This window comes from Schistocerca nitens, chromosome 7, assembly GCF_023898315.1.
Source record: "Schistocerca nitens isolate TAMUIC-IGC-003100 chromosome 7, iqSchNite1.1, whole genome shotgun sequence".
Taxonomy (NCBI): domain Eukaryota; kingdom Metazoa; phylum Arthropoda; class Insecta; order Orthoptera; family Acrididae; genus Schistocerca; species Schistocerca nitens.
In genome coordinates, this window is record NC_064620.1 from 177,627,733 (window position 1) to 177,650,778 (window position 23,046).

A 23,046-nucleotide genomic window follows, 5' to 3' on the forward strand; every position below is an offset into this window, starting at 1 on the left:
TGTGGGTATGCGATTACTAAACAGCTGTTGCAGAAACCTTATGCTGAAGTATATCCAGATATGTATAGTTGATGGACTCAAACTGCGTGGGTGGTTCATGTTGTGTTGGCAGAAGAGCCAACACCGTGTTGCGAGGGGAGGCCGAAATGCAGGCGTTTTAGCTCACGCAGGCTGGCGTGAGGAGGGAAGGATTATACTGACGTGAGATCTGGAACATGACAAGGAATTAGAATTCAGAAAGCGGACGTAATTAGTTTCATACTTAACTTTAATCCATTAATGATGAACGTCGCTCTTGACGGTACATGATTCACAATATTGTCTGTTCACAAGACATAGTAACTGAATATGGCGCCTTGCTAGGTCGTAGCAAATGACGTAGCTGAAGGCTATGCTAAACTATCGTCTCTGCAAATGAGAGCGTATGTAGGCAGTAAACCATCGCTAGCAAAGTCGGCTGTACAACTGGGGCGAGTGCTAGGCAGTGTCTCTAGACTAGACCTGCCGTGTGGCGGCGCTCGGTCTGCAATCACTGATAGTGGCGACACGCGGGTCCGACGTATACTAACGGACCGCGGCCGATTTAAAGGCTACCACCTAGCAAATGTGATGTCTGGCGGTGACACCACTGTGCATACGGGTGTAATTCCTTTATGTGAACAGAAAAGTGGTAAGGTAGATTAAATTAAAATAAAAGCCAAAGTGTATAGTTTAGTGGGGGATATCTAAAATGCTAAAAATTTTGCTCATGAAATTACACAATAAAATAAAAATAAAAGTTATAAAAGAAGAATTTTGCGGTCGTGGTGTTTGCTGACCATCTCTGTGACGCTTTCGCGCGTACTAAATGAATCTGTAACGAAACGCCCTGCTCTTCTTTGGATCTTCTCTATTTCTTCTATCAATTCTATCTGGTACGGATCCCAGACTGACCAGTAATATCCAAGTATTCGTCGAAGGAGGGTTTTTGTAAGCTGCCGTCTTCGAGGATGGGCTGTACTCCCTCAGAGCTTTTCCAATGAATCTCAGTCTGACATTCCGCGTATCAGCGATTAGTTTTAGATGGTTATGCCACTTCAGATAGCTCCGTACGCATGTTCACAGATGTTTAATGGATATGACTACATCCAGTGATTGTTCTGCAAAGGTATAATCATATAATAATACGTTTTACTGTCTATTTGTGCGCTATACGTTACATTTTTTTTATGTTGGCCATCATCTGCCTATCGCTACAATTTTCCAGCGTTGTGAGTTGTCTGTATAAAAAAGCATCATGCGCGAAAAGCATCACGGAACTTCCGACGTTGTCCACTAGGTCATTTATGTATATTGTAAGAAGTAATGGTCTCTTGGGGTATCACGAAGTTACTTTTACTCCTGAAGATTTCTCTCCATTGAGAATTAAGTGATGTGTTCTGTTTACTAGATACTCTTCGAGCCTGTCGCGCAACTGTTCTGGTATTTCGTACGCTCGTATCTTCTTCATTAAGTGGCATCGCGGAACTCTATCGGACGCCTTCGCGATGTAAAGAACACAGCATCAGTCTGAACGTCGGTATGTGCTGCTTTTTGGTCTCCTGGACGAACAGAACCAGTTGTCTTTCACACGATCATCGGTTTCGCAGCCTGTGTTGATGTTTACAGAGGAGATTTTCGGTCTTGAGAAACGCGATAAGACGCCAGCATAAATCACGTTGAAAAATTCTACTGTAAACCGATGTCAGAAATATAGACCTATAGCTTTTTGGCGGCCGTCCCATGATCCTTCTTGAAAACGGGATTAACCTGCGGTCGTTTTCTCTTCTTTTTTTTTGCGAAAGAGTACGAAAGCTTTACTCCTCCAGCGAACTATAGTACAGGGGGAGTAAGTTGTTTCGTATACTCTATGTAGAATCGTAGTTCTATTCCAAAGGTCCAGGGGCCTTTCACCTGTTGAGAGACTTGGCTTTTCTATCCCGTGGCCATTTATTTCGATTTATATAAAAAATGAAGAAATTCCTCCAGCTGTATTTAAGGTGTCGATTTTATTTTGGCAACGAGATTCAACGTTGTAACAACGTCATCTTCAGGCCCATACACTTGTTGACGTCAACTGCGTGCGGCGGAGTGTATGGGCCTGAAGATGACGTTGTTACAACGTTGAAACTAGTTGCCAAAATAAAATCGACACCTTAAATACAGCTGGAGGAATTTTTAATATAAATTTATACCAGCTGACGTCCCACTGTCCTCCATTTCAGTTATGGATATACGAAGATTTATTTCCATGTCTGTCATTTTGAGTATGTTGCAGCTGGCGATAATGCACTCCTTTTGAAGTCGTCGACGAATTCCATTGCGTCTGACAGTCGTTTCTCGATATTTAATTGATGAAGCTCAGCATTTCTTGGTAAGGAAGTATGTCATTCAGCATTTCGCCTAAGTTCATTGCTCGGTTCGCAAAGCTGTCTAATATTTCATTAGGAACTATTCAACTGTGTCGTGAAATCCAGAAGAAATTTGTTAGTATTGGTTCTCGATTATTTGTAGCGTCTTTTTTTTTATAAAGTCTATAATTATAGGCGACACACCTTGTTCCATTTTGGTTTTATAGGCCCTTGATTACGTGGAGGAGATCAGTTAATGTCGCCAAACCGCTTCGCGTGGAAAGTCTGCCACGTTTTACTGCTTCCCTAATTGCGATGGCTTCCGCATAGTAGATTGTTGCGTCCTTAAGTAGACAACATAGTGCTTGATAATTATCTGCAGGGTTGTGTACTGCACATCCTACCGTGTCGCCTTCAATACTCCGATCCATTCGTAAAGTCTTCATTGAGTTCAGGAAGATGTTACTGGGCGCAACGTTGATCTCCATCTTCAAGTTTAGAGAATCTTTATTTTGTCCCATATTATCGAAGATTAGTACATTTTCTTATCGGTGGCTTAATGCGGCTAGGAGTTGTGGTAAGATTTCGTATTTTTTCATTTTCTTTACATAGAAGGTCCACGATTCAAGAGATTTCATAATCAGTAGCTTTCTTCTATTTACAGTGAAATAGTTACATGTTTCGGTATATCGTCAATATCTCATTAATTTATTGATCCGTCGATTAAAGAGAGCTCTGTTTGTGATACTTGCTTCAAAATGACTGTATTCTCAAGTTTTTCCCATCTGATACTCAGTGTTAGTTCCCCTGCCTCAACAAGCAAAGATAGCTTGGCTGAACTGCATTTCTTTACTCCGTATTTGTTCTAGCCAATTAAGTGCTAAGTTGCACAGTTTTCGGCCAACATATCATTGAAACCCCGAACAAGTTCAGTTTGTGATTTAATGCCGGAGCGCATGTGTTACGTTGGATCGCAATTCCAAAATTTCCTCTTGTGTCAATTAACAATTGGTGTGGATACTTGTCGCCTCCGCAATTCTTTGTTTGCTGGGCATACATGTATTTCCTGCCTGGAATTCTACGCTATCAGTGTGTGGATTAGCAGTTGGTTGACCCACGCCAAACGTCTTATACTGTATGACTCTGGGAGCCTCTACAATCCTTCTTGTTTCCGATGCAACTCTTGATGGCGGAAGGAGGGAGAGAGGGTATAATTCTTTCTCATTTCTGTAAGTTCATGTGGTCGAGTTTCAGGTGCATTAATATCTGAAGATACAGGGAAAGACGGAATATATGAATACGTTGCATTGCGTAGATTATTCTCAGCCATTTAAAAGATTTAATTGTTTTGAAATGATGTAGGGAACACACTACATTTTTGTCCGTAGCTTCGTTATCTTCACACCATTTATTTTATTTGTTTTATGACAATATATATATACAAAGATTACAAAACTGCTGCACGTCGACATTTAAGCACAGCTCTCCAGCATAAAATACCACAAATGACAACATCTATTTGTGGATATCAAGGTCTTTTATGTATTTGTAACATCAGTCGTTGCTATGAGGAAATCTTCGAAAGGATCCTTGTAGCCATGTGCGCGACATGTCGATACAACATGAGCAACCGCCCGTTGTTGCGCAACACAGTCACACGATGATATGGAGTTTCGCCCTACTTGTAGAGATTGTCTGCACATCGTCCATGGCCCTTTCGGACGCAGTTAAAGATAATCCAAAGTTCCCGATGCTGGTCGAATCCAGGAGGTTTCTTCTAGATGCAGACAGCTTTAGGCGTTGTTGGGAAAAGTTTTGTTGCCAGCAGCGTTTCCATTCATCGATGGTACTGAATTCAGTTTCCATGAGAGACCTAACTGTGACGAGAATGGGATATCTTGATCTTCGTCTTTTTCGCTCCGCAGAGAATACGTCGTCCATTATTAGAAGATCGGTGTTATTAGCGATCTTTTGGTATTCACGCAGTTGCGCGCTCTTCCGCCTGATATCAGGAGGTGGAATGTGACTCAAGATAAGTAGCCAGTATGTGAGAATAGATCGCATTGACCCACTAAAAATGCGCTTGGCCTTTTTAAGTTGGACGTCTATCTTCCTTACGTGTAGACTAATAAACCAGTCAGGCGGACAGTACTCTGCTGCTGAGTACACAAACCGAGTGCTGATACCCGGATAGTATCTGCTGATGATCCCTACCGAGAATGCAGAGTTTATGGAGAGCGTTGTTTCTGGTTTTGAGCTTAGCAGATGTTCGTGTTAAGTGCTCCTTAAAAGAAATTTTCCTATCTAACGCGATCTCAAGGCGTTTTGGATGCATATTATGGTGAAGTTTGTCTCCTTCAAAATAGACATCGAGGGCTCTGTGTGCCAATCTATTGGACAGATGAAAACATGAAACTTCTGTTTTACTTGAGTTTGGTAGTAACCTCTATTTCCCGAAATAGTGGCTTAAAGATGTCTAGATCAGAAGTTAGAATTTATTCAATTGTTTCAAAAGGTTTTTGTTGGGTAGCTACTGCCTAGTCGTCTGCATAGCCAGACTGTCTGGACTGTGTTGGATGGACATCAGATAAATATAAATTAAACAACAAAGAAGCAAGGACGAATCCCTGTGGTAAGCCTTATTCAGTACTTTTGGGCAACCAGCAGTCGCTGGAAGGTGTGGCTAACTATTGCAAATAAAACACTTTAGATTTTAACTGTGGTTTCCATTTCGCGACCGATCGGAATACGCCTCGTTTTTGTTGACCTCGGAAATCGTCAGGTAGCCAACGTGCAACTGGTATCAGGTTCCCGGATCCTGGAAAGTCGTTTATAAATGTCGATAATTCAATAATATAAAGTGATTGGAGACTGCAACGAGGCCCGCGCGATTTGCATTGAATTATTTCACGGGTTTAAGTCGCATTTAATACGTGGCAGCCATATTATTACAGATGCTTATACGATACGTGTACGTGATTCTTGGATCACAAATCGGAATATAATTGCGAAAATATCCTCGAAATACGCGAGACGCCGTGCACAGCGAATGCAGCGTTTCAGACTCACTACATTATTTTCTTATTTATTTACGTATCATCCCTTCGCGGTCGTGAGCGTACACCTCCGTGAGAGGACACATTATTGTGTCTGCGTAAATCAATTTCGCTTGCAACCGCAGCGCGGATCCGAGACGCCAAATGACGAGTGGTTTTTGTGTCGCCTGCGATCCACGGTCGTATTTGTGATGGCGGGCCGAGTTATTTAAAGACGGACCGCGCACAGGGAGCCGCGAGGCGTCGCGCCCGCACTCGCACGCACGCACGCACAGTGTGGGGCGGAAAAAGCGTCGGCCGGCCGGTTCCGCGTGGCCGCGAAGGCGCTCGACACGTCGCGGCGCGGTTTGCTGACGCCGCGAAATTGAAAGGGACCTCCGGCTGCGGAGCCGGCCCCAGCCGCGGGACGTGCCTGCCGGGGCCACGGCGGCAGGGGGCTCTGCCGCTGCCGCTGCCGCCTCTGCCTCTGCTCTCTAAACCTCTGACGGCGGCACCAGTAAATCCATTTTCAGTACTGTAGGCGCCCCGGTGGTCCCGGTCGCCTACGGGGGACTGGAGGTCGAGCGGTGACCTCTCTAGTTGTCAGGATGCTAGGAAATGACTGTGGACGCGCCAGAAACGCCAAAGAAACATTATTAATTCATGACACCTTTATTCCTGCCGAGTACAATGTGGCCCGCGTAATACAGGCTGGCTGAGCTTGGTGATATCAACGACCTTCCCTGAGTCCTCGCCGACTCCGGGCCGCACCAGTCTTGCTAGCGCAGCGCCGCGTGCTGTGACGTAGCGGTGGAATGCCCTTACTTCGGCCGCGCGTGGCTGGTGGCGCCCGGCTGGCCTGCCGGCTCGGCGACGGACAGCAGGCCGCTGCGCGTCGAGGCTCCAAGTTGGAGTCCTGGCGCTGTCGGCACGAGAAGCGTTCTCGTAGTGCGGAGTGTACTCTATCCCACCCAATCTTCTTTCCTGCTCCTCCTGGTGGCTCGTCCGCGGTGGACGGGAGGAACGGACTGCAGTCCCCCAGCGTCGTCGGCTCACCCGGTTGTGACGGAGGATGCACAGGGCCTAGGCCTCGCACGATCTCGATGACTGCTCACTGATGTGGTCAGCATGGGCGGCGAGCGAGTCTGCCGTGATGTCTGCTAATCCTGGGTTGATGATTGACAGCGGCAGCAGAGAGGACCAGAGCTGGTACTGTCCCTGCCCTTACTGCAACATCTCCTTAATAAAGATTAACATGTCGCTCACCGAGCTGAGCGCTACACAGCTACCCAGTACACATCTAACTGCAAGTCTAACTGCGAGTGCCTTGTTGCTATCAAAGCTGGCGTATTTAAAGGAAGCATGAGCAACGTCCTGACGTCATGCTCGTTTGTAATGAACGCATTCGTTCCACTTATACTCCTGATTTATCTGTCGTACTCGCCCCTTAGGTGTTCTTGTGACAGACTTACGTGTTGTTGCGGCAGACTTGTGCAAAGTTGTGAAATGCAGTACAGCTGACGCTATACCTCTGTCTTACACTCTACGAAAGTCTCCATCTAACACAAACCCGCGTGCTAAGAAATTCTCTCTCGCCTGTTGCGTGTAACCAGGCCATTGCCCCTGCGTGACGACACATTCTGATACATGCGCAATCCTCTTACCTCTTGGCTAACCTACTGCCTCTGGCTCTCGGCATAGGCAACGAAATTTTGCAATATTCCACGTTTCCAACTCTTTACTATTCTGCGACACTACAGTACACCACGTAACATACCATTTTCCAGACCGTGTGCAGATTCGAGGATAGGAAGGGTTTCGGGACGACCTCTACACTGCTCTGCAAAACGTGCGGAGAAAAGTAACATTCGCACGATGTGCCACTTCCATGTAACATACGACAGACGTTCAGTAAGTAAGGGAACACATTTTTTTCCTCGGCCAGTTTCGGTCGAAAGTATGCGGAATTTGTTGTGCGATACGGTGCAATATTCCCGCTTCAACCCATATAAACGTAAGCGCCAAAGAAACTGGTATAGGCATGCGTATTTAAGTACAGAGATATGTAAACAGGCAGAATACTGCGCTGCGGTCGGCAACGCCTATACGAAATGCAGGAAGATCTGCAGCGGTTAGGCCCTTGGTGCAGGGAGTGGCAACTGACCCTTAACATAGACAAATGTAATGTATTGCGAATACATAGAAAGAAGGATCCTCTATTTTATGATTACATGATAGCGGAACAAACACTGGTAGCAGTTACTTCTGTAAAATATCTGGGAGTATGCGTGCGGAATGATTTGAAGTGGAATGATCATATAAAATTAATTGTTGGTAAGGCGGGTGCCAGGTTGAGATTCATTGGGAGTGTCCTTAGAAAATGTATTCCATCAACAAATGACGTGGCTTACAAAACACTCGTTCGACCTATGTTTGAGTATTGCTCATCAGTGTGGGATCCGTACCCGGTCGGGTTGACAGAGGAGATAGAGAAGATCCACAGAAGAGCGGCACGTTTCGTCACAGGGTTATTTGGTAAGCGTGATACCGTTACGGAGATGTTTAGCAAACTCAAGTGGCAGACTCTTCAAGAGAGGCGCTCTGCATCGCGGTGTACCTTGCTGTCCAGGTTCCTATAGGTGCGTTTCTGGATGAGGTATCGAATATATTGCTTGCCCCTACTTATACGTCCCGAGGAGATCACGAATGTAAAATTAGAGAGATTCGAGCGCGCACGGACGCTTTCGGGCAGTCGTTGTTCCCGCGAACCATATGCGACTGGAACAGGAAAGGGAGGTAATGACAGTGGCACGTAAAGTGCCCTCCGCCACACACCGTTGGGTGGGTTGCGGAGTATAAATATAGATGTAGATAAGAGAACAAGTATCTCGCGGAGTTGTTAGATCGGTTATTGCTTCTACAATTGCAGGTTATCAAGAACCAACTTCAAAAATGGTTCAAATGGCGCTAAGCGCTATGGGACTAAACATCTGAGGTCATCAGTCCCCTACAGTTAGAACTAAACCTAATTGACCTAAGGACATCACCCACATCCATGCCCGCAGGATTCGAACCTGCGACCGTAGCAGCAGCGCGATTCCGGACTAAAGCGCCTATAACCGTTCGTCCACAGCGGCCGGCAAGATTTGAGTGAATTTGAACGTGCGCACGAGCGATGGGGCGCAGCATCTCCGAGGCAGCGATCAGGTGGGGATTTTCACGGACGACCACTTCACGAGTGTACCGTGAATATCAGGAATCCGGTAAAACATCACATCTCCTACATGGCTAGCGTCGGAAAAAGATCCTGCAAGAACGGGACCAACGACGACAGAAGAGAATTGCTCAATGTGACACAAGTGTAACCCTTCCCCAAATTTTCTGCAACTATCAACGCTGGTCCATAATTCATGTCAGCGTGTGAACCAACCAACGAAATATCATCGATGTGGGCTTTCCGAGCCGAAGGCGCACTCGTGTGTCCTTGATGAGTGCACGACACAAAGCTTTACGCCTTGCCTGGGCCCGTCAATACCGACATTGGACTGTTGATGACTGGAAACATATTGCCTTGCTCGGACGAATCTGACAGGTGACACGTACGTAAGCAACCTTTCTGGTCAGTTCCGTCCATTCATGTCCGCTGTGCATTCCCACGGACATGGGCAATACCAGCAGGACAATGCGACACCGCACAGGTCCAGAATTTCTACTGAGTGGCTTCAGGAACATTCTTCTGAGTTTAAACACTTTCGCTGGCTACCAGACACCCCAGACATGAACATTATTGAGCATATTTGTGATGCCTTGCAACCTGCTATTCAGAAGAGATCTCCACCCCCTCGTACTCTTACGGATTAATGGACAGCCCTGCAGGATTTATGGTGTCAGTTCCCTCCAGCATTTCTTCAGAGATTATTCGACTCCATGCCACATTGTGTTGCGGCACTTCCGCGTGCTGGCGGGGCCCGCGCACGATATTAGGCAGTTGTAGCAATTTCCTTAGCTCTTCAGTGTAGTTTCTTGAAGTATCGATATGTGACGGCACTATACGTAGTCTTCAAAATGTCTGTAACGTGTTTCAAGCACAGAGCTTTCAAGTTTCTTTTGGTGGAAAGAAAGAGCATCGCAGACATTAATACACACTAACAGAATGTTTGTGGAGAACAAGCAGTGAATAAAAGCTCGTAAAGACTTTGGGCGGGCGACGTGTCTGTTATAGGTTCGAGTTCTCCCTCGGGCACGGCTGTGTGTCTGTGTGTGTGTTCGTAGCATAAATTAGTTTAAGTAGTGTGTAAGTCTAGGGGCCGATGACCTCAGCAGTTTGGTCCCTTAGGAAGTCAAACAGATCTGAACATTTGAACTGTGGTGGCCAGGGGAGATGCGGCAGTTCATCCTCGTGGTCACACAACCAGTCCTGGACGATCTGAACTATGAGAACACGAACCCTGCCCTATTGGAATGCAACCTCACCATTGGGGAGCCAACATTCTACCATGGGATGGACCTGATTAGTCAAAATGGTCAAATAATGGTTGGTAGTAACGCGATCTAGCAGAGTAACCATTGGGTCCTTGGAATACCAGGTTATGGCTGCCCAAATCATCACCTATCCCCCGTCATGCTTCACTATCGGGACTTAAACAGGTCAGAAGTTGGAAATTGTATCCAGGGAAGCTCTACAGACGAAATGACTTTTTTTCCATTGCTCAACAGTCCGGGCTTAATGGCTTCGGTACCACGTCTTCCAGTTGCGAGCATCTGCATCACTGATAAACAATTTCGGAACTCCACCTCGCTCTGCAGTTCCCAGCTTATCGAGCTCCCTTCGTGATGTTTTGATGCTGACCTGGTTCGCGCTGCGACATTCAGTTCTGCAATGACTGTTGCAGCTATCGTCCGCTTATTTTTCCTCTGTAATGACCGTTTGTCACGATCACTCAACACGCACTTTCGCTCCCGTTTTGACTTAACGGATGACGTTTTCCCACTTTCCCTGTATGCAGTTTAAATATTCGGTATGGTGCCTCTTGAAATACCAAACGAATCTCCTACACGGCTATGGAAACACCCACAATACGAACATGTTCGGAGTCACTGAGCACTGTTTTGACTAAGACTGACACTTGCACTGTAATGAGGACACTGCACATATGCCGTTCGTGCTCAAACACAGCAGCGCAGGCCGAGCTGTTCTAACCGCTTCAGTCCGGAACCGCGCGACTGCTTCGGTCGCAAGTTCGAATCCTGCCTCGGGCATGGATGTGTGTGATGTCCTTAGGTTAGTAAGGTTTAAGTAGTTCTAAGCTCTAGGGGACTGATGACCTCAGATGTTAAGTCCCATAGTGCTCAGAGCCATTTGAACCATTTTTTGAACAGCAGCGCAACCTGCAGTCCTGGTTAGCGTCTTCATTTATGTTCAGGCACGCATTTCTCGCGGCGTTTCCATATTTTTGTCAAGCTTCTGTAACTGAAAGAAATACCCAATCTTTGGACCAGTCTCTATGCTCTTGGCACCACCGCAAACGGTGCCACAGATGTGTAGGGTGAACGGATCACAACGAACTGGTCGTCGGCCAAGCGGACCACCCCCATGCAGTCGCCTTGCCACTATGGAGCGTGAAATTGTGCGGTTTGCAATCCTGTTAAATGTGTTTGCAATTGCACCCGCTTTTTGACTTCGGTTCATTCCATTGTATTGTTATCTGTTGCTCTAGTCAATCGAGTTTGACCACATCCTCTGCTACAGTCAGCAGTGCCCTTGGCTCGGAACGCTCCCCATGCACGTGAAACAGTGTTGTGCACAGTACCCTGCTGCTGGACTACCTTCGTCACACTTCGTCTCCCTTCCACTTTCCCGATGATTCTTCTCCGTATGATGTTATCCAAATGTTGTCTCCGAGCCATATTGTAATTAAGAACACTGCCACAAGGCACCATAACTGGTAGCTGATTAACAGACACTGTCAGAACCCTTTCCGTCAACCGCTTCCTGTTGCGGGGCCAGTCTCATTTGGCGCTATAGTCACATTGAGCTCTCCCTATGTGACGTTCAGGTTTTCTGTGCACGACTGGGAGACCTCTGGCAACACGATTCCGCACTTTCATACATTTCCACAGAGTTGTTAATATGTTGTGTTACTTTATGGAGTCATCTTTTAGTTTTACGGAGGAGTGTACATTTACTGAACGTCTAAAAGTGTGAGACGGTGACTATTTCAGGCTTGCTGTCTAACAGCTTCCAGGGGGTAGAAAAATTTGATTTTCAGTGTTTTATATTATTGATGGAATTTAGAAGTTTAAAATTATGTCATAAGATTTTTATGAAGAGAGATAATCTCACGCTAAATCTTTAACAGAACAAGTCAGGCATTAAATTTAGAAAAGGTGTATATGAAGAGTGTCAATGCGAAGTGTCAATGCGAAATGTCGTAAGTGCCAAATCGGAAATTTGCCAGAAAAGTAAAAAAAAAAAAACAACGTATGTCCGTTTGAATCCAGAAAATTGAGACGGTATTGTGATAATACAGAAGTATGCTGCTCGCAAGTTCACTCCAAAAAATAATAGACCTATTAAAAGAATAAATATTTTATTAAGAACTTTCTGTGTTCCATACCGGAAAATTGACTGATTCCAAGTACGAGTAAGAAAGTTTTTACAAGCTGATTCTAGCAAAGAGTTAAAGAACAACCAGCGACTGTTAACAATGCTGTTTATTTACACAAATATCGCCGTTACCTGTTTCGAAACGAAAGGTTTGTCTTCAGAGGCTGTTAACGTTTATATTACATTTGTTTGTGTTCACATTACTTGTTGGCTTGTAAACTGTAGTGACTTGGTAAGACAGCCAAGCCACTCGGAGGTAGCCGAAAGGCACGCGTTTAGCTCACGCAGACTGGCGTGAGGTCTGGAACAGTTAAGGGAATTAATAGTAGCAAATAAAGTGCGTAGTTGATGTAATACTTAACTTTAATCCATAATTGGAGAACATTGCTCTTGTTGATACATCAATAACAATCTCTATATAAACTGGTAATGGCGCCTTGCTAGGTCGTAGCAAATGACGTAGCTGAAGGCTATGCTAACTATCGTCTCGGCAAATGAGAGCGTATTTGTCAGTGTAGCATCGCTAGCAAAGTCGTCTGTACAACTGGGGCGAGTGCTAGGAAGTCTCTCTAGACCTGCCGTGTGGCGGCGCTTGGTCTGCAATCACTGACAGTGGCGACACGCGGGTCCGACGTATACTAACGGACCGCGGCCGATTTAAAGGCTACCACCTAGCAAATGTGGTGTCTGGCGGTGACACCACATAAACAACAAAAAATGTAGTATAAGCGTGGACAGCCGTCTGAAGGTGAACCTGTCGGTTCGAAACTGATAACGCACCATATTTGTAAGTGCGTGGTGTTACTAACAATGGCTGTTCGTTGTTTTTTTTTTTCTTTGCAATGTTCAACCTGTATTTTGTACACCGCCACGTTCTCAAAAGGGACAGTTTTCGACAAAATTGGTAGAAGCAAGTTTAAAAGACTTTCTCCGCGGTTTCGCACCTAGATCAAGTCTGGCGACTTGGAACTGAGCACCGAAATGAAATAGCACTGCAGATATGTTTTGTAAAAATGTGGCACTTGGAACGTCTTCTGTTTCCACTCTTCGTATGTCTTTCGGCAGCCTTACTGGAGGCGCGCGCAAATTACCCTGACTATATTCATCCTGTATTTAGGAATGAGAGACTTCCAACAAACTTTACGCAAAATTTCGAATCTTTCTGTGATTAATATCCTCCATAAAGTAAAGAAAGTAAATGTTTTATCACATACTGCATTTTTTGCTGTTCATGCGTAAAACCTCAGCATCAGGCATGATGTATTAATTTATATCTTCTTTACTCCTAACTCTGTTCGCAGGCAATTTTTCAGACAATATCCACGTATAACAATGAATGTACCTGTAAGACACATCGTTCAGGAGATACGACGTTATAGACATTGAGGCGAATGAAAAACTTGCTTTTCTTAAAACTATGCACTTTTTGCCGTAAAGGTCTTAGACGATAATATAAATGTCTTGTCACTTATTTTTCGTTCTGAATTTTTCATGAGTTTAAGCGTTAATAACCCTAAATTATTATTATATTAAAACACTGAAAACATTTCATTGTCATCATTATGAAAATCGTAGCCATGTGTTGTACGCTAAAAATGAGCGTAATAGCAAGTCGTATGTATGAATATGTGTGTATGTGTGTGTGTGTGTATGTGTGTGTGTAGATGAATGTATGAGTGAGGGTCGGGGGACGGGGACGAAAGGCATTAACAAATAGTGATCCCCACAGAACCCAATCCTAGTACCACGTCTGTCACTTATTTCGAGCAGCAGCTGCATTGGTCGACGTATTGAAACTCGTTGTCAGCGTCTTATATCTAAATGGATGGATTTGCGTAATTATCGGACGCTGAATTCAGAGGAGGAACCAGATTTCCTTTAACACGTCACATTTCTGAGTTACAACATCGCACCAATTTTATTTCTTATATGTGTTGTTGTTGTTGTGATCTCTTGTCCGAAAAGTGCTTTGATGCAACAGCTCTCCACGCTTCTCAGTCCTTTCCAAGTCTTTCACCTGTGCGTAACTATTGCAAATTACACCCATTTGAAACCGCTCTCTTTATTCTGGCCGTGGTCTCCTTCTACGATTTTCACCCACGCCCATCCATACGTCCCTCCATTACCAAAATGACAGTTCCTTGATGTCTTTGTCCTAGCAACCGATCTCGACTTTTAGTCAAGCTGTACCATAAATTTCCTTTTCCCCAACTCGATTCAACACCTCCTTATTACTTACTCGATCTACACATTCACCATTCTTCTGCAGCACCACATTTCTAAAGCTTCTACTCTTTTCTTGTGTGAACAACTTATCCTCCACGTGCCACTTCCGCACAACGCTACACTCCAGACAAATTGAAATCTTCCTTTCGTCCGTGCCTTAGTGTCGGGCGAAGTCAGATTCGCGGCCGCGATTGGAAACGTTTGTTGGCGGACCAGGATAAGTTGTCTGCTCTGCTGCATCACGAAATCAGTGCACGAAGGCAATATTTTTTTCAACGTCCGATCGGTCGCGCAATGGAAAGCACACTGAAAATAAGAGATATTTTCAGAATGAGATTTTCACTCTGCAGCGGAGTGTGCGCTGATATGAATCTTCCTGCCAGATTAAAACTGTGTACTGGACCGAGACTCTCCTGCGAAATTTGCAGAACGAGCACTCCTGGAAGAAAGGATATTGCGTAGACATGGCTTTGCCACAGCCTGGGAAATGTTTCCAGAATGTGATTTTTCACTCTGCACCGCAGGAGAGCTTCTGTGAGTCGGGAAGGTAGGAGACGAGGTACTGGCGGAATTGAAGCTGTAAGGACGGGTCGTGAGTCGTGCTTGGGTAGCTCAGATAGTAGAGCACTTGCCTGCGAAAGGCAAAGGTCCTGAGTTCGAGTCTCGGTACGGCTCACAGTTTTAATCTGCCAGGAAGTTTCAAAAGATGTTTTACTTGCAACATTTAGCTACACCTTCCAGCTACTTCTTTACATTGTCGCCGCTCCGACGTAGACTTTTGCCTTAGCGTTGTACCAACTTTATAATACGCTCGTCGTAGAAGGCAGCCACTTGTGCTTCCGGCCAATTTTCTACGCTGGCCTCCAGCTGGTTGTCTGTGCCAAAATCCTGTCCTCACATCCATCGGTTCATGTGAGCAAAGAGATGAAAATCAGAAGGGGAACCATGTCCGAGCTGTATGATAGATGATCAAACACATCCCATCGAAGAAGTTGCAGGAACGTCTTTTTTTGGAGCTGCAGTGTGCGGCCGAGCATTGTCATGAAGAAGCGCAATGCATGGCGACAGTACTTGTTACTTGTTCTGAATTGGCCTTCATAGAAAATTTTCTCGAATCGTCTGATCCACTGGCTGAAGAGGATCATCGATTGACGCTCGCTTCCTTCCCTGACCGCTTGCATCATGAACGTCTGTACGTCGTGCTTGAAAGTTGCTGCATCATTCTCGGACTTAGCTGTCACGCTTTACGGTTACTTTATTTACTCTGCATTAAATAAGGCGGAACCTCACAACAATGACAGCACGCACTTCACTTTTGACGGGAGACACTATTGTTGTGTATGTATCTTTATGTGCTCACTGTGCGTTGAGGACTGAAACGTGCAACGTGACGCGATCGATGGGCATACCAAAGATACTGTACGGCAGTCTGCGCAAAGCTTTACCGAATTTTCACTGCGGTTTTAATTTTGGGACCGACCATACCTCGGGAAAATGTCCTTGTAAATAAGGGTTGCCACCCTCGCCTTGTTCTGTGAGACAATGTTTTTATTGAGTCGCACTTCACCACTGAAAGTCTTTACTTAAAAACTCTATAGCTGAGATACACCTTAAAGAAAAATCCCGCTTTTGGCACTTCCTCCTGCTGTCATACCTTCATGTGAAATACAACGGCGATGAGATACTCTCGGAATCGAGTTGCAGCAGACGACAACTTTCAGGAAATATTCCGAGATCGGGACACTTGACTGGAAAGGTTCGTTGCTAACAGTTCAGTACTGTGCCTATAACTGGCTACTAGCAACTCTCGCCGTTAATCACCACGGCAACGAAACAGGAATATTTTTCTAAGCCTGTAGGGTCACACAAACCCATCGTTTGGAAATTTGCACTGAAACAAATGAAATTTATTGGCATGGAATTAACCCCAGCCTAGTCCGTCACTTATATCCAACTTTCAGCTAGCAAACACGGTCTGCTTTGATCTCTTCTTTTACCGAACCAGTCCACGCCCATTAATGCGTAACACTCGCAGAGAGCAACAGAAAACTACCTAAGCAGAATTCGTTGCGTCCACGCACGGGAATGCACTTCTAAATACTTTGTAGGCTTCATACATCGGATAAGTAACTTGGTTGATCGCTAAGGATCACCTGTCCCTGACTTCTGATACAGACAGTGAAAATAGAACTTCCAGTCCAAAGATCACAAAATTTCTCCACCTCACGAGGCCGACTCCTCGATTTCGCGAGCTCCCAACCACTCAGCTAAATGATATAACATATAGGCTTTTCCGCCAGTCAGAATCAGGAGCGGAATGCAGGCATCTCATTGGCCATTTCCCGCTCCCACTCGGGCGCTTCTAAAAGCTGCCGCCTCCTGGCAGTATTTTTAAAACTTTTACTGGAACGAGTTGGAAAACGCCGACCGTTTTGGGGAAATTACTGCTCTTAAACACAGCGTAACGGGTTTGGACTACCACCATTTAGGCAGGTTATGCAGGTCCGTCGCGCAATCCTCAGGAGGACGACAACCCCATTCCCCCTGGAAATGTAAATTGGCAGATGCGACTAAAATAGCCAGGAAATGATATGTTACAAAATAACTTCAGAAAAGACTTCCTAACACCTCTATTTGTGCAGAAATGCTTTCGTTGGTACTGCCAACGTGCATTTTTTTTTATCTTCCCTCTTTCAGCCATTATCAGTTACTTTCCTGCCCAAAGATCACAACTAATCTACTAATTGTAGAGTTTCATTTCTTAATCTAATCACGTCAGTACCGCCTGATAGAATTGGACAACATTCCATTACCCTTATGTTACTTACGTTGATGTTCATCTCGTAATCTCCTTTCAAGACACTACCCATTCCGTTTAAGTGCTCGTCCAAGCCCTTTGCTATATGTGACAGAATGAGAACGTCACTACCAAACCTCATAGTTTTTATTTCTTCACCCTGAACTTGAATTGCTGTTCCAAATCTACTCTGCTTCCTTACAGCTTGCTCAGTACACAGATTGAATAACATCGCGGAACCTTGTCTCACTCCCTTCGTAACTAATATCTCCCTTTCATTTCCTTAGCATTTATAAAACCAAAGTATGATACACATAACCGAGAAATTATTCAATGAATTACGTAAAACATAAAAATCAAATTGAACAAAAAGATAACTTACAAATATTGAGCCGCTACGGCTCGCTATTTAAATGTTTTGTTTTTTGAAACCACTCACCTTCTCAGTACTCGCCGGAATGTCAATATCGGGATCGGATTGGAGTCTCTGGTCGCCGCATATCTTTGACGAGTTGGCTTTCCGCGCGCCGCGAGGCGACAGAACGAGGAAGAACGGGGTTGCGGTGAGTTAGCTCAGGACTGTCCGTGAGGAGCGACGTCGTTGTCGGAGGGCAAGGCCGCTTGGTCGGTGGGCCCCCCAGAAGCAGTCGGTTCGGGACGGAACGCCGTGGGCTCGGAAGATCCTAGCGCGGAGGGCCGATGTTGTCCCGATAGCAACCATCGTGTGGTCATTCAAGAGCTGAAAAAAGATTTATAATAATAGTAATAGCTTTATTCAACATCGAATGGTACACTGCACATGTACAAAGAAACAGTAATGATTAAAGTTATTTGTACAATACACAAGACACATTCTTCTGAATACGTCATTAATTTACAACAAAATTACAATAAGATGTTTACTGATTTCTATTCACATAATTTCACAAAGCATTTGTGGTTCTTCATATAAGTATGGTACTCTTCTAATGTGTAGAAAGGGTGTTTTACTAAAACTTTCTTAAGCTGATGTTTCAGTTTAACTGTAGGAAGAGCCATGACTGCACTAGGCAGTGCATTAGCTGATCTCATACCTGCGTACTGAGGCTCCTTTTCGTAAAGTGCTGTTCTGTGGCTGCCAATGCAATTTTTGCTTCTGCCCTTGGACTCCGACGAAGAATTACGGCAAGTTTAATGTATGAGGTGAACATAAGAATTCTAAAAAGGTGCACGTTGGTGGCGTGTATATCAGACTTGTGTGTGGTGTAAGCTTTCCTTTGGTACTGAAGTCTGAAGTTAGAGCGCTGCTTGGGAGGAGAGCGTTGATATCGGCATTGTCGTCTATTTAGCTGCTTTAAGGTAAATGACTGTTTTGAATCGAAGGTGGATCCAAATGAAGGAGCGAAACATTGCTTGTCTTATTAAGAAACGTTAGTCGGCCTCCAGCGGGTTAAACTCTGTTATCTACAGTTATAACGAGTAATTGACACTCTGGTAGTGTTCACGAGTGAACTTTGGAGGTACTGTTAAGTGTGTGTAGTATGGAAAAGACTGACTGGAGCTTTTCAGTCGGACGCTTAGGAATAGTATTAATTGCAGTTCACTTCTTATGGTATTTTACGGTTCCACCTGTCGTGGCGAAATCGCCGATAGTATTTTCATAATTTTGCTTGGGACTTCATTCTGTGGTTTGGTGTGGCCGTCCCAAGAGTTTTAAGTCCCAAATATTTTGTTACTGCCTTTCTGAAGTTGCCTTGCAACAATTGTTGATTTGTCTCTTGTCTACCCCACCATACTGCTGTTTGGTGTGTGTGTGAAATCCTATGGGACTCAACTGCTAAGGTCACCAGTCCCCAAGCTTACACACTACTTAATCTAAATTATCCTAAGGACAAACACACACACACCCATGCCCGAGGGAGGACTCGAACCTCCGCCGGGACCAGCCGCACAGTCCATGACTGCAGCGCCTTTAGACCGCTCGGCTAATCCCTCGCGGCTGCTGTTTGGTGCGGTGTGGTATAGTCGAAGTGTTTAGTAGTGCCCCATCTATTCCCTCGCCCGTTTTAAGATTTGCGAGCCGCATCCATATCGACGTATAATCCTAGTATTAAGTCCTGTAAGTTGGTTGCGCCCTGTTAACGTTTTGTGCATCGTCGAAAATCTTTCCAGTGCTGCATGTGATCCTGAAGGGCAGTACGGTGCACAACACGCATGACCACGACGAAATCAAAAGCTATGTATTGTATATTCTTTTAACGGATTTAACCACTGAGCGTAAGAGTTGATTTGTGTTTTTTGATTTTGAAAGGAAAACTTTTACATGTCTGGTTAATTATGACATCTATTATCTGGTTAATATGACATCTATGCCTAGTCATAATTCGTTGGCTGTAGTATGTATCACATGTAAGGATGTTTATGGTGTAAAGTGTTTAAAAGGAAGGAAAATATTTTGTGATACGGTGCGCATCGTAGAGACTACGGGGTTTGAGTGTACGTTGGTAGTAATCGCATTTTATTGCATTTAAGTTGCTTTAGTTAAAAACTTTGTGATCAATATTTTACTGCCTTCAGAGATCACAGGTGATATCTTCGAAAATTTTGGTATTGCCTTATAGCGTTAGAATCTTTTAATTAACCTTGAATTATGCAATTTGTACTTTTTTCCTTTGCTTAAAAAGGGATTTTGAGCTTTAAGCGTTGTAAATTGATTCTGAAAGCTGTTCTTTGATCTGATAAAATAATACTTCGGGAAGTTTCATTAACAAGCTATATTGAGGATCTTGTTCATAACGAATATTCACTTACTATTTTAAAGTAAAGTTAATAAAATTGTAAAATTTTACAGGTAAGAAAAGGCTTTTATTAAAGAAACGGTGCCTGCCCGTACCCCCAACAACTTCCACCTATTCAAAGCATTGGCCTTCGGGCGTTGTCTGATGTTTTCCCCGGTATCCATCCCGCTAACGCCTGAGGGCCATGTCAAGCACATCATCAAAGCAGTAATCATTATTAGAAACGTTAATGTCAATTTATTTGGAGCAATGGTGAGAATGCTTTTCTTTTCCAACATGTCTCATCAGTTTCTCTGAACAAAAGCCAGCATTAATCACTTACCACGGAAGGGTCCCTGCGCCGTTGATATCAATGTTCCAAGATAAGGATGTCTTGGTGGGAGCAGTCACCTTTTTCGTCGGTAACAACACCCAAGTTTCGCGGGGGAAAAAAAAATCAAGATCCGGATGTAAGTATTTTTATTGATACCATCTACCTCATTTTTGATAGAAACGCATTTCTCACCTCTTGGAGCCGTTGCTTATGCCTTTTTGGGGAACACCGTTGTTGACCAGCATAATCAGAGGTAAGGGCTTAGTTTGAATAAAATCTCGTTGGGCATCAGGCCGCGACATTCTGAAACAGAAAACACTATTATAAACTGTGTTTCTACCGCTTTTCCAGCAATCCTCTCCAAGGCGATTACACTACTCGTTTTTGGGAACGATCTTCCCTATGTGATGTCCTGTTTAGGTTGTCGCATGACATGCATATGGAGGGGTGGCTGTTAGGAAGAATGAGAAGTTTACCATTTTAGAGCACAGGTGTTTTGAATGCTCCACTGAACTCAACCATATAGTTCGCTCATAATCACAAGTTATGTATCATGATTCTGTCATTCAGAAAGCCACAGCTACATTTACTTTTCCCGAGTAGAAACTTTATGAATCGCCTTTGCGAGTTAAATTTGGGAAACATAAAGTTGTTACAAAGCTTGCCAAGAAGTTTTGCCAGCGTTAGACATGGAATTTTATAGTAAGTCGTCTGTGACAGAGCTGTTTCGGGCGATACATCCATTTAATCAGAAGGAGAAGCGCAATGAACTTATTATGAACTTCGACATCTGTAGCTTTTATTAGGGTATCAATTTTTTGGCTTCTCAGAGTACTCATAGTGTTCAGTAACCCGTAGAAGGCAAATAGTTATTGTTTTAGTTACTTCTTTATTTGCGTCATATCCTATTAAAAAGTGAGGAAAGACCAATTTTTTAAAATTCAATACATCACAGTAAATCTTTGTTTAGTTAGGTTATAAGCTTACTATAAAAAATTGTCTGCATGTGGGAAAGCCGAACATATGTTGATTTCAAAAAACCTCCTCCTCGTGTAACGTGTACCTTAGATACCGTATTCAAATGTTGAGCAAAACTAACTGTTGGTTGGCCCTGTGCTGCGCATGTGAACAGTGTCGTGAAATAAAACTTTAAACTTCATGAAATGCAAAATTTGAAATAAAGAAAATCAATCTAATTAAATACTAAAAGAAGCTAATTGTGTGCTCAGTGGAAACTATATAACTAAAATTCTGTACCGGAGTACATTATGTGCGTTGTGTGATACGAAGCACAAAGTCTGTCTTGGAATATCTAAGAAAATAGATTACTGCTCTACTCGGAACAAAATAACTGTTTGAAATTACCTACACTCTTCACTGAAAACTAACCTGCTTGCTAGCACGACACCTGAAAATCCCGACGACACAGAGTTTGCACAAGAATGCAAGGCAACATCTGCGGAGATATAAAAGTGACTTGCCTCTTGCTGAACATGCTGTTTTTTTGTCAGGAGTACTGACGTTCTCGAAACCAAACACAAATCAACAGATGCAGCAGCTAAAGATAAATAAATTACTCTACATTGTTTCTGACAAAAAAAAAATCTGTGGTTTCGAGTGGCGTCAGGTGCAATCCACACACTACAATATCTTCACAACTTTACTACGAATCAAGGAGGTGGGTTTTGCCCTAAAGAAAATCGTTCACAAACTCTGATTATAGACAAAAATATTGCACAACAAAGACTCTAACAATTATAAAATTCTCTCATTACAAAAATTACAGACATTACAACCAGTTCCATAATTTGTAACACAATGAAAAACAAAAGGATTAAATTAACACTAAGCATGAGAGTTATTAGTTATCTGAGAGACCAATATTTCTAACAATTAATAGTTCTGACAAACATTTCGTTTTTGTGCATATCTTCGTTACATTCAAAATTCCTCCAGTATCTTCTCCATCAGTATAAACAACGAGAAAGTATTATAAATGAGTTTCCATCTTCATAATAAATTATTCCACACAGCTTCTCCCATATTCACAGAAAACAGATCTTAGTCTCTGAAAAACTCAATTGCTCGCAGCTATTTCCTAAATAAGAATGCCCCAGTACTGCACAAGTGAACAGACTGGCAAGTCAACCACAGATAAAGCTAAACATAGTCAAGGATCTTTTTCACTACTAATGCAGTGCGCTCATTCATCTGTGTCCCAGTACAAAAAAATGGTTCAAATGGCTCTGAGCACTATGGGACTCAACTGCTGAGGTCATTAGTCCCCTAGAACTTAGAACTAGTTAAACCTAACTAACCTAAGGACATCACACACATCCATGCCCGAGGCAGGATTCGAACCTGCGACCGTAGCGGTCTCGCGGTTCCAGACTGCAGCGCCAGAACCGCGCGGCCACTTCGGCCGGCGTCCCAGTACAGTAAAGGTGAATTATTTAAAACAGCAGAAAACATTTGAGGACCTTAGAATATAATAAGCCATTACGGTATATAGGAGGCCTAAATAAAGATTGGGAAGAGACAAGACCGATTAATGAAGTTTTCCTACAACGATAGAAAAAATCGCAACACCAAAAATAATTAATGCACGGTAATGAAATACCAGGAATGCATTTGTCTAGATAACATGTTTAAGTAATTAACATTGCAAGATCACACGTTAATGTAAGCGCGAGATAAGCCATTGCAATTGTGCAATTCTGGTACATTAATAATTGGCGTAACTGCAAATGGTTCAAATGGCTCTGAGCACTATGGGACTCAACTGCTGAGGTCATTAGTCCCCTAGAACTTAGAACTAGTTAAACCTAACGACATCACAAACATCCATGCCCGAGGCAGGATTCGAACCTGCGACCGTAGCGGTCTTGCGGTTCCAGACTGCAGCGCCTTTAACCGCACGGC